General features: G+C 39.9%; 1 non-coding gene across 1 annotated transcript; it reads right to left on the reverse strand.

Moving 5' to 3' along the window:
• Nucleotides 1-3,489: 3,489 nt before the first annotated feature.
• Nucleotides 3,490-3,596, reverse strand: LOC112753976 (small nucleolar RNA R71). The gene has a single exon (XR_003178334.1). It is a non-coding gene; the product is annotated as a small nucleolar RNA R71 (small nucleolar RNA).
• Between the last annotated feature and the right edge of the window lie 11,355 nt (nucleotides 3,597-14,951).

A 14,951-nucleotide genomic window follows, 5' to 3' on the forward strand; every position in this document is an offset into this window, starting at 1 on the left:
CAAGGAAAAGTTAAATTGCAACAAGCAGAGAAGTAAAAGATGGATTTGATTGATTCGGAACCAAAACAGAAATGTAAATAAACATGAAAAGCAATAAACAGAGAATGTAAAATTGGAATTAAGATCTCAGGACCCAAGAGACTAGATAACCAAGTCTAGATCTCAATGCCTTCCTAGATCCAACAAGAACAATTGCAAGAGAAATTAAAGAAAAGTAAATTGCAGAAGCCAAGAGAAGGTGAAGTAGTAAACAGGAATGGAAATTCAATTGTGCAGAGAAAGTAAACAAGAAAATTCTCAAGGTGAGATTGAAACAGAATTTCTTCAATTCTCAACCCAAGATTCAAAACGAAATTGAAAACTAAGAGAGAGCTCTCAAATCCTAATGCTCCCTAGTGGAGCCAGCCTTTTTACAAATATGAAACAGATGCCTATTTATAGGCATTTCTACAAATTGAAAATGAAATTAAAAACAAATTACAATTAAATGAAAATCCTATTTTATCTATTTCTTGTGCCTTTGAGTGATGATCATTTGGGCCCTTGCTCTTGATGGAATTGGGTTGAAAGAGGCCTTGGTTGATTGCTCTTGGAGTTTGAGGAAGAACCGAAGTGAACCAATTGAACCGGTTTTGAAGTTAGCCATAGTTGGTCCCAACGTTAGGGCCAAAGTTAGGGGTCTAACTTTGACCCCAACTTTTCATAGCAGCAAGCATAATTTGCTGGTATGAACGTTGGTGCCAACGTTAGGGGTCTAACTTTGACCCTAACGTTGGCCTCCCTTATGTACATTTATGGGGCCAACTTTGTCCTCTTGTCATGTTGCCAATTTTATGCCCAATATAGACTATCATATATGGTTGGAAAGCTATGAATGTCAGCTTTCTAACCCACTTGGAATCACTTCAATTGGACATCTACAACTCAAGTTATGATCATTTGAAGAGGGTATGGTCGCTGGCTTTGGTGTGCAGCGTTTGAGGTAACGTTAGCCCTCAAACGTTGGCGAAAACGCCAGTTCTGGAGGCTCAAATGTATTGTCCACCCCATACTATTATACATTGTTGGAAAGCCCTGGATGTCTACTTTCCAATGCCTTTGGGAGCACATCATTTGGAGCTCTACAGCTCGAGTTATACTCCTTTGAAGGTGCAGAGGTCAAGTGGCCTCACTGCAGGTTACCACCATGTTCGTTTATGCACATTGCGGGGCAGTTTTCTCCCTCAATTTTAGTGTCCACCATGCAGTGCCATATATGCTTGGAAAGCTCTTGATTCCTACTTTCCAATGCTTCTTGAATCACCTCATTTGGAGCTATGTAGCTCAAGTTATTCTTGTTGGAAGTATACCCCTTGTATGTCTTGTGGTGTGTGGCGCCAACGTTAGCCTCCAAGTTAGGGGGCTAACGTTGGCGCAAACGTTGGCCCTTCTCCCTTTGTTTTTTATGTGCCAACGTTAGGGTCAAAGTTAGACCCCTAACGTTGGCGCAAACGTTGGTGGCCCAGGGAGGAATTCTCTTGCCAACGTTAGCCTCCAAGTTAGGGGGCTAACGTTGGCTCAAACGTGGGGAGCCCAGGGAGTAATCTTCATGCCCAACGTTAGCCTCCAAGTTAGGGGGCTAACGTTGGGGCTAACTTCATGCCTCCAGGTTCAATTTCACTTATTCCATTCTTCACTTCTAGCCATTCCTCTTTGCTTCAACCTTTCTCCAAGCTTTCTTCACCTATCATTAATCAACCAAACTCATCAAAGCTATGCTCAAAATCATGAGATATTCATTCTTTCATAATATGTGACAATTTTAGCATAAAACCTCATGAAATAGCATGAATTCATACATGGTTGATTAACTCAAAGGAAACATGAAAATCTACCTAATTGGCTTGCTTATGGCTCAAGAAAGTGCATAATTCAATTGAAAACAAAAGAAAAAGGCTAGTTAAAATAGGCTAAGATGACTTGTCATCAGTGCATGAAAAATACTCCCTGGACTAGCAAAAGTTTGCGCCAACGTTAGCCCCTAACTTTTTGGCTAACGTTGGCGCCATGAATAACCAAGGGGAGGCCAACGTTAGAGCAAAAGTTAGACCCCTAACTTTTGCCCCAACGTTGGTATCAGCAAAACAAGGGTGCTGATGTGAAAAGTTGGAGCAAAAGTTAGACCCCTAACTTTTACTCCAACTTTTACTCAAGCTTTCATGATTCCAACCCGGTTCAATTTAGTTCTTCTCCAAACTCCAAGAGCAATCAACCAAGGCATCTCTCAACCCAATTCCACCAAGAGCAAAGGCCCAATTGAAGGCTTGAAGACCATTTGAAGAAAGTGTATAAATAGATTTGAATTTAAGTTTTAAGGGAGCTTCCTTTTTAGTTTGGCAGAATAGCTTTCTTTTCGGTTTTGCTTGGAGCTCACTTTTATTTTTCTTAGCATTGTTGTTTTAATTCAAGAGAATTTGGGAGGAGAATTGATCTCTCTTCTTCCTTGTTCTTGCCCAGCACTCTTTACTTTTCTTGTCTTGGATTTTGGGTGGAGAGTTGAAGAAATTCTGTTTCAATCTCACCTTGGGATCTTGTTTAATTTTCTGATTAATTGAATTTCAGTTTCGGTTACTTTCTTCTTCATCTACTTTCTTTGCAATCTACATTTCCTTTGCAATTGTTCTTGTTGGATCTAGGAAGGCATTGACATCTAGACTTGGTTTTCTAGTCTCTTGGGTCCTGAGATCCGGATTTCCCATTTCCCATTCCCTGTTTACTGTTTTCATGCTTATTTACATTTCTGTTTTAAGATCCGGTTTGATTCAAGACATCCTTTACTTCTCTGTTTGTTGCAATTTACTTTTCCTTGTTTAATTCCTGCAAATCCAACTCCCAATTCCCTTTACAATTCAAGCCATTTACATTTCTTGCACTTTAAGATTCTGCAATTTACATTTCTTGCGTTCTAAGTTTCTGCCATTTAATTTCTTGCTCTTTAAGATTCAGCACTTTAAATTCCAGTTCTCTTTAATTTCATGCAATTCATCCATTTCTTTTACTTTCTATGCAATTTAAATTCTGCAAATCACAAATCTCTCAACCAATTCTTGATTTGCTTGACTATATCAACCACTAAACTAAAATTGCTCAATCCTTCAATCCCTGTGGGATCGACCTCACTCCCGTGAGTTATTATTACTTGATGCGACCCGGTGCACTTGCCGGTTAGATTTGGGTGTTTTGGAGAAATTCGTTTCTCTACGAAAATATCCCATCAGAGGGAGTGTCCAAGAGGACCCCAATCAACATCTAACCTCCTTCATGAGAATATGTGACACAGTGAAGTCTAATGGTGTTCATCCTGACGCCTATAGACTGCTCTTATTTCCATTCTCACTCAAGGATAAGGCAGCCAAGTGGCTGGAGTCTTTCCCAAAGGAGAGCTTGACAACCTGGGAGGATGTGGTGAACAAATTCTTAGCAAGATTTTACCCTCCTCATCGAATCAATAGGCTAAGAGATGAGGTATAAACTTTCAGGCAACAAGATGGTGAGACTCTGTTTGAAGCATGGGAGAGGTTTAAAGACCTAACAAGGAGGAGCCCACCAGATATGTTCAATGAATGGGTGCAGCTGCACATTTTCTATGAAGGGCTCTCTTATGTGTCAAAGAAGGCAATAGACCATTCATCCGGAGGATCCTTGAACAAGAAGAAGACCATTGAGGAGGCCATAGATGTCATTGAAACTGTAGCAGAGAATGACTACTTCTATGCTTCCAAAAGAGGGAACACGAGAGGAGTGATGGAACTAAATAATGTAGATGCTCTGCTGGCTCAAAACAAGCTCATTACCCAGCAGCTGGCTAACCTCACCAAGAAGATGGAGAGGAACCAAGTAGCAGCAATCACCACTTCATCAACAACCCAAGAAGGACTGAATGAAGAAGCAGAGGGAAGTCAGGAGCAAGTCAACTACATTGGGAATTCACCTAGGCAAAACCAAGATCCATACTCCAAGACCTACAACCCTGGATGGAGGAACCACCCAAAATTTGGGTGGGGAAATCAACAAGACCAAAGCCTTGATCAAAGACGCCCAAATCCCAACAATGCATCTCACCAACATTTCACATCTAAACCATATCAACACTCCCATAACAACAACTCTCCACATCCACATCAAAACCAAAATAACATACCTCATTCTTCCACCTCTGATCCCAATCTACAATCATTGGATGATAGACTCTCAAAGATTGAGAATCTACTTGAAGGGATAGGCAAGGAGATTCAAGATAGTAAAGCCTTCCGAGAAGAAGTGATGTCCAATATGCAGAATCAGGATGCTGCCATCAAGAAACTGGAGACACAAATTGGCTACTTATTCAAGCAAATTCCAAGCCACAACCTTCGCAGCAATACTAACTTAACCCAAAGGGAGGAGTGTCAGGCTATCACCCTTCGGAGTGGGAAGGAACTGAAGGAAACTCCCCAGAAACCACAAGAAGAGGACTCAAATAAAGAGGAAGAAGAGCAGGACGAAGCTCGAGTTCCCACTTTGAGTTCACAAAAAGGGGAAGGAGTTCTGAAGCCAGACGTACCAAGAGTCCCATATCCTCAGCAATTAAAGAAGAAGGGGGATGACAACCAGTTTTCGAGATTTTTGGAGATCTTCAAGAAACTACAAATCAACATACCCTTTGCTGAAGCAATAGAACAAATGCCACTCTACACCAAGTTTTTAAAGGAGCTAATGACTAAGAAAAGAAGCTGGAAGAACAACGAGACTGTGATATTAACCGAAGAATGTAGTGCTATCATTCAACACAAACTACCCCAGAAATTGAAGGATCCCGGGAGTTTTCAGATCCCTTGTATTATAGGGGAAATCACAGTGGAGAAAGCTCTTTGTGACTTAGGAGCCAGCATCAATTTGATGTCAGTAGCTATGATGAGGAAGATGAAGATAGAGGAGGCTAAACCAACAAAAATGGCCTTACAGTTGGCTGACAGATCGTTCAAGTTCCCTCATGGCGTAGTAGAGGATTTTCTGGTGAAATTGGGAGACTTCATATTCCCGGCAGACTTCATAGTGCTGGATATGCAGGAAGAAGCCAAGACCTCCATTATCCTGGGAAGGCCGTTCTTGGCCACTGCTGGAGCTGTCATCGATGTCCAAAAAGGTGATCTCACCCTGAGAGTACACAATGAAAAGATGACGATCAATGTGTTCAAGGCCATGAGTTACCCACCAGAGCAATTGGGAGAGTGTATGAGGTTGGACTCACTTGAAGATGCAGTGCAGGAAAGTTTTGAAGAAGAAGAACCTGAAGGTATAATAGAGGAGGAGTCTACGTTTAGTGAAGAGGTTGCAACAGCAGAGATTCAAATACAATGTGCACCAAAGGAAGAGAACGAAAAGTCAGAAGCACCCAAACTTGAACTCAAAGCACTGCCACCCTCTCTCAAATATGCATACTTAGGAGAAGATGAAAATTACCCAGTAATCATAAGCTCATGCCTCAGCCAAGATCAAGAGGATGAACTGCTCAAAGTACTGCGAAACCACAAAGATGCCATTGGTTGGACTCTTGCTGACTTGAAAGGGATAAGTTCGGCCATATGCATGCACAAGATACTGCTGGAAGATGATGCCAAACCATCCATTCAATCCCAAAGGAGGTTAAACCCAATCATGAAGGAAGTGGTATAGAAAGAAGTTATGAAGTTATGGCAGGGAGGGGTAATCTACCCGATCTCAGACAGCCCCTGGGTTAGCCCCGTGCATGTTGTCCCAAAAAAGGGAGGAATTACCGTGGTTCCCAATGAGAAGAACGAACTAATTCCTACAAGGACAGTCACAGGATGGCGGATGTAAATAGACTACAGGAAGCTCAATGAGGCTACACAAAAAGATCATTTCCCCCTTCCATTCATGGATCAGATGTTGGAAAGACTTACAGGGCACGCATATTATTGTTTTCTCGACGGTTATTCAGGATATAACCAAATAGTGGTTGATCCCAGAGATCAAGAGAAAACCTCATTCACTTGCCCATATGGAGTGTTTGCCTACAGGCGCATGCCATTTGGGTTATGTAATGCACCTGCGACTTTCCAACGCTGCATGCTTTCTATCTTTTCAGATATGATAGAAAAATTTATTGAAGTTTTTATGGATGATTTCTCGGTATTCGGAGATTCCTTCCCTAGTTGCCTACATTACCTCGCCTTGGTATTGAAAAGATGCCAAGAGACCAATCTGGTCTTGAACTGGGAGAAATTTCACTTTATGGTGACAGGAGGAATAGTCCTTGGTCACAAAGTTTCTAACCAAGGCATTGAGGTTGACAGAGCCAAAGTAGAACTTATTGAAAAACTGCCTCCACCCAGTGATGTCAGTGCAATTAGGAGTTTTTTAGGGCATGCTGGTTTTTACAGAAGGTTTATTAAAGATTTTTCAAAGATAGCCAAGCCCTTAAGCAATCTCCTTGTATCTGATACACCATTTATCTTTGATGAAACATGCATGTTAGCCTTTGAAAATTTAAAAATGAGGTTGTCCTCTGCTCCTATCATTTCCCCACCTGATTGGAATTTACCATTTGAATTAATGTGTGACACATCTGATTTTGCAGTTGGGGCAGTGTTAGGACAGAGGAAAGATAACTTAGTCCATGTGATATACTATGCGAGCAAAGTCCTTAATGATACTCAAAGAAATTATACCACTACTGAAAAGGAGTTGCTAGCAATAGTTTTTGCATTTGACAAGTTTAGATCGTACCTCATTGGTGCTAAAGTGATTGTTTTTACAGATCACACAACTCTTAAATATTTGTTTGCCAAGCAAGAATCAAAGCCAAGACTAATAAGATGGATCTTATTATTGCAGAAATTCAATATTGAAATCAGAGACAAGAAAGGAGTGGAGAACAAGGTAGCAGATCACCTATCCAGGATTCCTCATGATAAAGGTGGAACACCTGATACAAGTGTGAACGAGTTCTTCCCTGATGAGCAGTTGATGATAGTTCATAAAGCACCATGGTTCGTAGACATTGCCAACTTCAAGGCAACTGGAGCATTGCCTCCAGAGATCAATAAACATCAAAAAAGGAAGCTCATGAATGATGCAAAGTACTTTGTCTGGGATGAGCCATATCTATTCAAGAAGTGTTCAGATGGAATCCTTAGAAGATGTGTTTCGGAAGAAGAAGGATGAGAGGTCCTATGGAATTGCCACGGCTCATGCTATGGAGGCTACTTTGGAGGGGATAGAACTGCAGCTAAGGTGTTACAAAGCGGATTCTTTTGGCCCACCCTTTTCAAGGATGCCAAAGAACTAGTAAAGAGCTGCAATGAATGCCAAAGATCTGGAAACTTGCCCAAAAGAAATGAGATGCCACAAAATTTCATCTTGGAACTGGAATTGTTTGATGTGTGGGGAATCGATTTCATGGGACCATTCCCAACCTCATATGCAAACAATTACATCTTGGTAGCAGTGGATTATGTTTCCAAGTGGGTAGAGGCTATTGCAACCCCAACGAATGATAATAGGGTAGTCATGAACTTCCTCAGGAAGAATATCTTTAGCCGGTTTGGAGTCCCACGAGCACTCATCAATGATGGAGGGAGCCATTTTTGTAACAGACCACTAGAAGCTCTTCTCCTACGATATGGGGTAAAACACAAGGTAGCCACACCTTACCATCCCCAAACAAGTGGACAAACTAAGATATCCAACAGAGAGCTAAAGAGGATTCTGGAAAAGACTGTGGGTGCATCAAGAAAGGATTGGTCGAAGAAGCTGGATGATGCTCTTTGGGCATACAGAACAACATTCAAAACACCACTTGGAATGTCCCCATATCAACTAGTGTATGGGAAAGCTTGTCATTTACCACTGGAGCTGGAACACAAAGCTCTCTGGGCTATCAAGATACTAATTTTTGACAGCATTGCTGCTGGTGCAAAGAGGATGTTGCAGCTGCAAGAGATGGAGGAATTCAGGTCACAAGCCTATGAAAATACCAAGATGTATAAAGAGAAGGCAAAGAGAAGACATGACCTGCATCTTGCACCCAGGAGTTTCGAAAAGGGGCAGCGAGTACTCCTTTACAATTCCAAATTGAGACTATTCCCAGGAAAACTCAAATCAAGGTGGTCTGAACCTTTTCTTGTCACAAAAGTTTCACCATATGGACACATCGAAATCATGGATGAAGGTTTAGAGAGGACTTTTACAGTGAACGGACAAAGACTCAAGCATTATCTGGGCAACATGGGGGAAAACCCCAGAGTAAATTACCATCTCAAGTAAAGGAGGAACCGTCGAGCTAGCGACGATAAAAGAGCGCTCTGTTGGGAGGCAACCCAACCTCAGGTAGTTTCCTTTTCATCTTTATTTCAATAAGGATCACAAGTTGTTTCCCCTGTATTGCGAGGAGCTAAGTTTGGTGTTCCACACCAAAACAATTCAAGAGTGAAAGTGTGATTCTAAGTTTGGTTTTCCACCAAAGGAATTTAGTTAAAATCACACTCCATTTCCAAAGCACATTGCTAGCTCCAATCAATCAATGGAAACCACTTAGATTTAGTTAGATTTTAGTTGATAATTGTTTTGTTAAACATCAAGATATGAGGTTCTCTGCATATATGCAAGGTTCTCTACAGGGCAAGGAACTAAGTTTGGTGTTGACACACCAAATTAAGTTCAGAAGTCACAAGCATACATGCAAGCTAACTATTTCTCAAGTGCTTTGGGAACAAGCAACTTCCAATAACTTTGCAGGAATCTTATGAGGAAATGGTGCACCTTCACCCAAGGAAGTGAGGTAGCAAAGACCAGGATGATGACAAAAAGAGGGCAACTAGAAACCATCACCTGAAGGTTGTATTGTCACTTAACTCCATGTACTTAGAATGTTGAAAATTGGAAGTCCGAATGCAATCTTGATTAATAGTTACATGATAGTTTGAAATTTTTTATTTTGTCTTTTAAGTTTTTGGTTGAATAAGGTCTATGTTTGCTAGTCTTCATGTCACTGCATCCTTACTTTGCTTACTTGTATGCTTGTCCTTTTGAACCAAATGAAAAAGAGAATGAGTGTTTTAAAAGACCAGAGAGGAGTTCATACTATGGAGTAAGTTCATGAGTTTATGGTGTGGTCATAAGTTAGCTAAGTTAGTTCAACCACAAGGTGGGAGGACAACTATCTGTCATGAATACTATGCTTGAGACACACCCCATGAGACTAGCTAAATAAGAATATCCTAATAAGAAAAAGGGAAAGAACAATAAAGGTTGAAAAGTAAAAGAAAAAGAGTAAGCAATAAGGCTAGGCACCAATGGTTTTAATCTTGAGGCATGTGTCTGTGGTGCTCTTGTGTGAGGGATCTACTTGGATGAATAAGCTCCTAGGGGTGCCTTATCACTTGGTAACTTGGGTTTACTAACTCGGGATTATCAGCTGAAAGTCCACTATCAAGAGTAACCCTCACTACAGAGCATTTAGTAACCCAAAGAGGTGCTGGACACCAAGGTCTCAAGAAAAGAAAATAAATAAACTATATGCCTATGGTGTGTATGTATGGGGGAGAGACTTGAGCAAGTAAGTCCTTAGGGGTGCTTCAACACTTAGCACCTTGAACCAACTGGTTCGGGAGTGTTGGCTGAAAGCTTATTTTAAAGAGTTGCCCCCATACAGAGCACTTAGCCTAAGAATAAAAAAATAAGCCCTGAAATGACAACAAAAGGATCAATGAATAAAAGTCTCATGGGATGCAATCACAGTGAGTATTCTAGGACATGATAAAGGTCTGAAAGCCAGGAATGAACCTAAGTTGCTATGCATGAAACCACCATAAAACCAGGGACATGACTTCCACAAGAATGACTCATTTCTCTTGGCATTCCATTCATCATTCTCTTGTTCCAGTACTTGCTTAGGGACAAGCAAGCTTTAAGTTTGGTGTTGTGATGCCAGGGCATTTTGGCCAGTTTCACTGACCTTTTGTTTACTGTTTTTAGGGTAGTTTTATGCATTTCCTTAAGAAATAAGCTAGTTTTGGGTAGATATTCACTTACATCTTGATTCAAGCATACATTGTGCACTTTACATGATTTCATGAGGATTTTGCATGGATTTAATGACAAATTGGATGTTGCAATTCCCATGACTTGGATTAAAACTTTGATGCACTCTATTGCTTGATTTCAGGACAAAGGAAGAAGAACCACATTAGTGGCTACGTTAGTTACACTAACGTTAACACTAACGTGGAATGGGAGTAACTTGCAAAGTTAATGAGAAAAGTAATTGCCAATAACGCTCTCGAAGCCATCATTGCCCACGTTAAGAGTCACGTTAACTAAGTTAACGTGAACTCTAACGTGGAAGAAAGGAAATGGAGCCAACGTTAGTGACACTCAACATTATCACTAACGTTGGACCAAGCTCATAAGTGGCCACGTTAGTTGCCACGTTAACTTAGTTAACGTGGCCTCTAACGTTAAGAAGTAAAGGGGAAGCCAACGTTAGTGACATTCAACTTTATCACTAACGTTGGCCAAGTCACAATAAGCCACGTTAACTCCCACGTTAACCTAGTTAACGTGGAAGCTAATGTGAATAAACAAGGTGGTCGATAACGTTAGTGACACCAAACATTGTCACTAACGTTGGAATGAGCCCACACAAGCCACTATGAGCCACGTTAACTCCCACGTTAGTGACACTCAACTTTGTCACTAACGTTGGAGACGGCTAGCATGGCCACGTTAGAAGCCACGTTAACCTAGTCAACGTGGACTCTAACGTGAGAAATAGGGGCACATTGGAATGTTAGTGACAATGGTAAGTGTCACTAACGTTCTTGAAGGTTGGCAAGCCTACGTTAAAAGAGCCACGTTAACTAAGTTAACGTGGACTCTAACGTAAGGAAGGGGGAGACTTCTCAATGTTACTGGGAAAGGTAAGTCCCAGTAACGTGTGCGATGGGCATAGAGGCAACGTTAGTGGCAACGTTTGTGCAACTAATGTTGAAGTTAACATGGCTCTTACTTTGGTGAGGAACGTTAGTGGAAAAGGTGATTGTCACTAACGTTCTCGAACCCATATTTTCACTGAACGTTAACACCACTAATGTCCTGAGCTAAAGTCTCTGCCCACTTCACACTTTCTCTCTACAAGTAAAGCCAAGCCCAATGAAGAAGAGAAGTGCTTCAAACTCAAGATCCAAAGGCCCATACCCAAGACTTGAAGAGCCAACTAGAAGAACAGAAGAGTAGTATATATAGGAGTAGCTTTGAATTAAATTGGGGGAGCTGGAAAATTATAGGGAGCCTCTTGGCATAGAACTACTCTCTGTATTTTACTTTCTCTGCACTTCTAGTTTCATAATGTATTCTCCATCTTTGTTTTTCATTTTTCCAGAGCTATGAACAACTAAACCCCTTTCATTGGGTTAGGGAGCTCTGTTGTAATTTGATGGATCAATACTAGTTTTCATTATTCTTCTTCTATCTTTTCTCTTGATTTTACTTGAAAGCTTTCGATCTTCATCCAATTGGGTTGTTATCTTGGAAAAGAAGCTATTCAAACTTGGATCTCTTCTGAACCTTGAAAGAGGAATGAAGAGATCATGCTAGAAATGCTTTCTCATGCTGGACCAAATTGGGTTTGGATGGATATGTGACTATAATCCTCTCAACACTTGATTTGGAAAATGCATGTGGTATAATCAGTGACCATACTTCATCTCTTCTCATGAGCAATTGACCAAGGAATTGGCTATTGATCAAGATTTGAGAGATTGAATTACAGGAAATTGGAATTCGATCACTTAATATTGCCAAGGAGATCAATGAGTGCATTGATTGAGGAAGAGATGAAAATGAAATTGATCCGGAGAATGCAACATCTCCTGAGCCCAATGAACTCCCCATTTCTGATCTTACCCATTCTCTTTATTTTCTGTCATTTACTTTTATGAGCAATTACCCCATTCCCATTTAAGATTCTGCAATTTACTTTCCATCATCTACATTCAGCTCTTTATTTCCAGCATTTACTTTTCTGTTATTTACTTTCCCGTCATTTAATTTTCTGCAATTCTCAACTCAAATTCTGATTCGCTCAACTAGAACATTCCTCTAGTTAAAGTTGCTTGATCAATCAATCCCTGTAGGATTCGACCTCACTCTATTGTGAGTTTTTACTTGACGACCAATTCGGTACACTTGCCGAAGGAAATTTGTCACGAGATAAGTTTTCCGTGCATCACCTGGCTGGCGTTTTGTGATGAGCGGATAATTTATACGCTTTTTAGCACTATTTTTACATACTTTTTAGTATGATTTAGTTAGTTTTTAGTATATTTTTATTAGTTTTTAATTAAAAATCATATTTCTGGACTTTACTATGAGTTTATGTGTTTTTCTGTGATTTCAGGTATTTTTTGGCTGAAATTGAGGGACCTGAGCAAAAATCTGATTCAGAGGCTGAAAAAGGACTACAGATGCTATTGGATTCTGACCTCCCTGCACTCGAAGTAGAATTTCTGGAGCTACAGAAGCCCAATTGGTGCGTTCTTAATTGCGTTGGAAAGTAGACATTCTAGGTTTCCAGCAATATATAACAGTTCATACTTTTCTCGAGTTTTGATAATGCAAACTGGCATTTAAACGCCAACTTTCTACTCTATTCTGGCGTTAAACGCCAGAACTGGCATAAAAGCTGGAGTTAAATGCCCAAACTGGCACCAGAGCTGGCGTTTAACTCCAAGAAAAGTCTCTACATGTGAAAGCTTCAATGCTCAGCCCAAGCACACACCAAGTGGGGCCGGAAGTGGATTTCTGCATCATTTACTTATTTTTGTAAACCCTAGGCTACTAGTTTATTATAAATAGGACATTTTACTATTGTATTTTCATCTCTGGAACACATTATGTAACTTTTACGTTCTGAGACCTCCATGGGAGGCTGGCCACTCGGCCATGTCTACCCTATTTTCACTTATGTATTTTCAACGGTGGAGTTTCTACACCCCATAGATTAAGGTGTGGAGCTCTGCTGTTCCTCATGAATTAATGCAAAGTACTACTATTTTCTATTCAATTCAAGCTTATTCTTATTCCAAGATATTCACTCGCACTTCAACATGATGAATATGATGACCCGTGACACTCATCATCATTCTCACCTATGAACGCGTGCCTGACAACCACTTCCATTCTATCTGCAATAGCTTGAGTGCATATCTCTTGGGTTTCTAATCTAAGATTAGAACCTTTGTGGTATAGGCTAGAATTATTGGCAGCCATTCTTGAGATCCGGAAAGTCTGAACCTTGTCTGTGGAATTCCGAGTAGGATCTGGGATGGGATGACTATGATGAGCTTCAAACTCGCGAGTGTTGGGCATAGTGACAGACGCAAAAGGATCAATGGATCCTATTCCAACATGAGTGAGAACCGACAGATGATTAGCCGTGCAGTGACAGTACATTTGGACCATTTTCACTGAGAGAACGGACGGTAGCCATTGACAACGGTGATCCCCCAACATACAGCTTGCCATGGAAGGGAGTATGAATGATTGGATGAAGGCAATAGGAAAGCAGAGGTTCAGAAGGAACAAAGCATCTTCATACGCTTATCTGAAATCCCATCAATGAATTACATAAGTGCTTCTATCTTATTTTCTGTTTTAATTATATTTCAATTATCAAAACCTCATAAATATTTGAATTCGCCTGAGTGACATTTACAAGGATGACCATAGCTTGCTTCAAGCCGACAATCTCCGTGGGATCGACCCTTACTCACGTAAGGTATTACTTGGATTACCCAGTGCACTTGCTGGTCAGCTGCACGGAGTTCTGTGAAAAGTGTGCGATCACGATTCCGTGTACCAAGTTTTTGGCGCTGTTGCCGGGGATTGTTCGAGTTTGAAAAATTGACGGTTCATCTTGTTGCTCAGATTAGGTAATTTTATTTTAATTTTAAGCTTTTTGTTTTTATTCTTTTTATTTTCGAAAAAAAATTTCAAAAAAATATATTATTCTATGTTCTTTAGAATTTTTAAGAATGAATTCTAGAGTTTCATGAGATATGTTGAATCTTGCCTGGCTGATAAGCCATGTCTAATTCTTTTGGACCGAGGTTTCTACTTATCCTTTGAAGAGATTCTTTGTCTTTCTCATCAATTTAGCTGTCTATGTAATGTCCTGCTGAAGCTTGGCTACCCATGTCTAATTTTTTTAGACTGAAGCTTTAGACTAACATTGCATGATTCCTGGAATTCTTATTAAAAATCTTGAAATCCTTATTTTTCTTTTTCCCAATAATTTTTGAAAATTACAAAAAAATTTTAAAATAAAAAAACCAAAATATTTTGTGTTTCTTGTTTGAGTCTAGTGTCAAATAGTAAGTTTGGTGTCAATTGCATATTTTTAAATTATCTCAAAAAAATTTCATGCATTATGTTCTTCATTGATCTTCAAGTTATTGTTGATGATTTTCTCTGGTCTGATCTTTGAATTCTCTTGTTTGGTGTCTTTTCTTGTTTCTCATATGCATTTTTGAATTATTAGTGTCTATAGAATGAAAATTTCTAAGTTTGGTGTCTTGCATGCATTGTTTATTGATCTTAGTTTTTCATGATTAGTTTCATTTTGTTGTTGTTTTCTCTCATCATTAAAAATTCAAAAAAAAATTTTAAAAATTCAGTGAGGAAGGAAAACTGGCGTTTAAACGCCAGCCAGGGTACCTGGCTGGGCGTTATATGCCCAAAAGGGTAGTACTTTGGGCGTTAAACGCCAGAATGGATACCATTCTGGGCGTTTAACACCAGGATAGCATCAAGGAGGTAATTTTGTTTTCAATTCAAATCTTTTTCAATTTTGAAAGTTTTAAAACTAATTTTTCAAAATCTTATCTTTTTCATATCCTCTCTTATCAATC

The sequence above is a fragment of the Arachis hypogaea genome, chromosome 15 (assembly GCF_003086295.3).
Source record: "Arachis hypogaea cultivar Tifrunner chromosome 15, arahy.Tifrunner.gnm2.J5K5, whole genome shotgun sequence".
NCBI classification, from domain to species: Eukaryota; Viridiplantae; Streptophyta; class Magnoliopsida; order Fabales; family Fabaceae; genus Arachis; species Arachis hypogaea.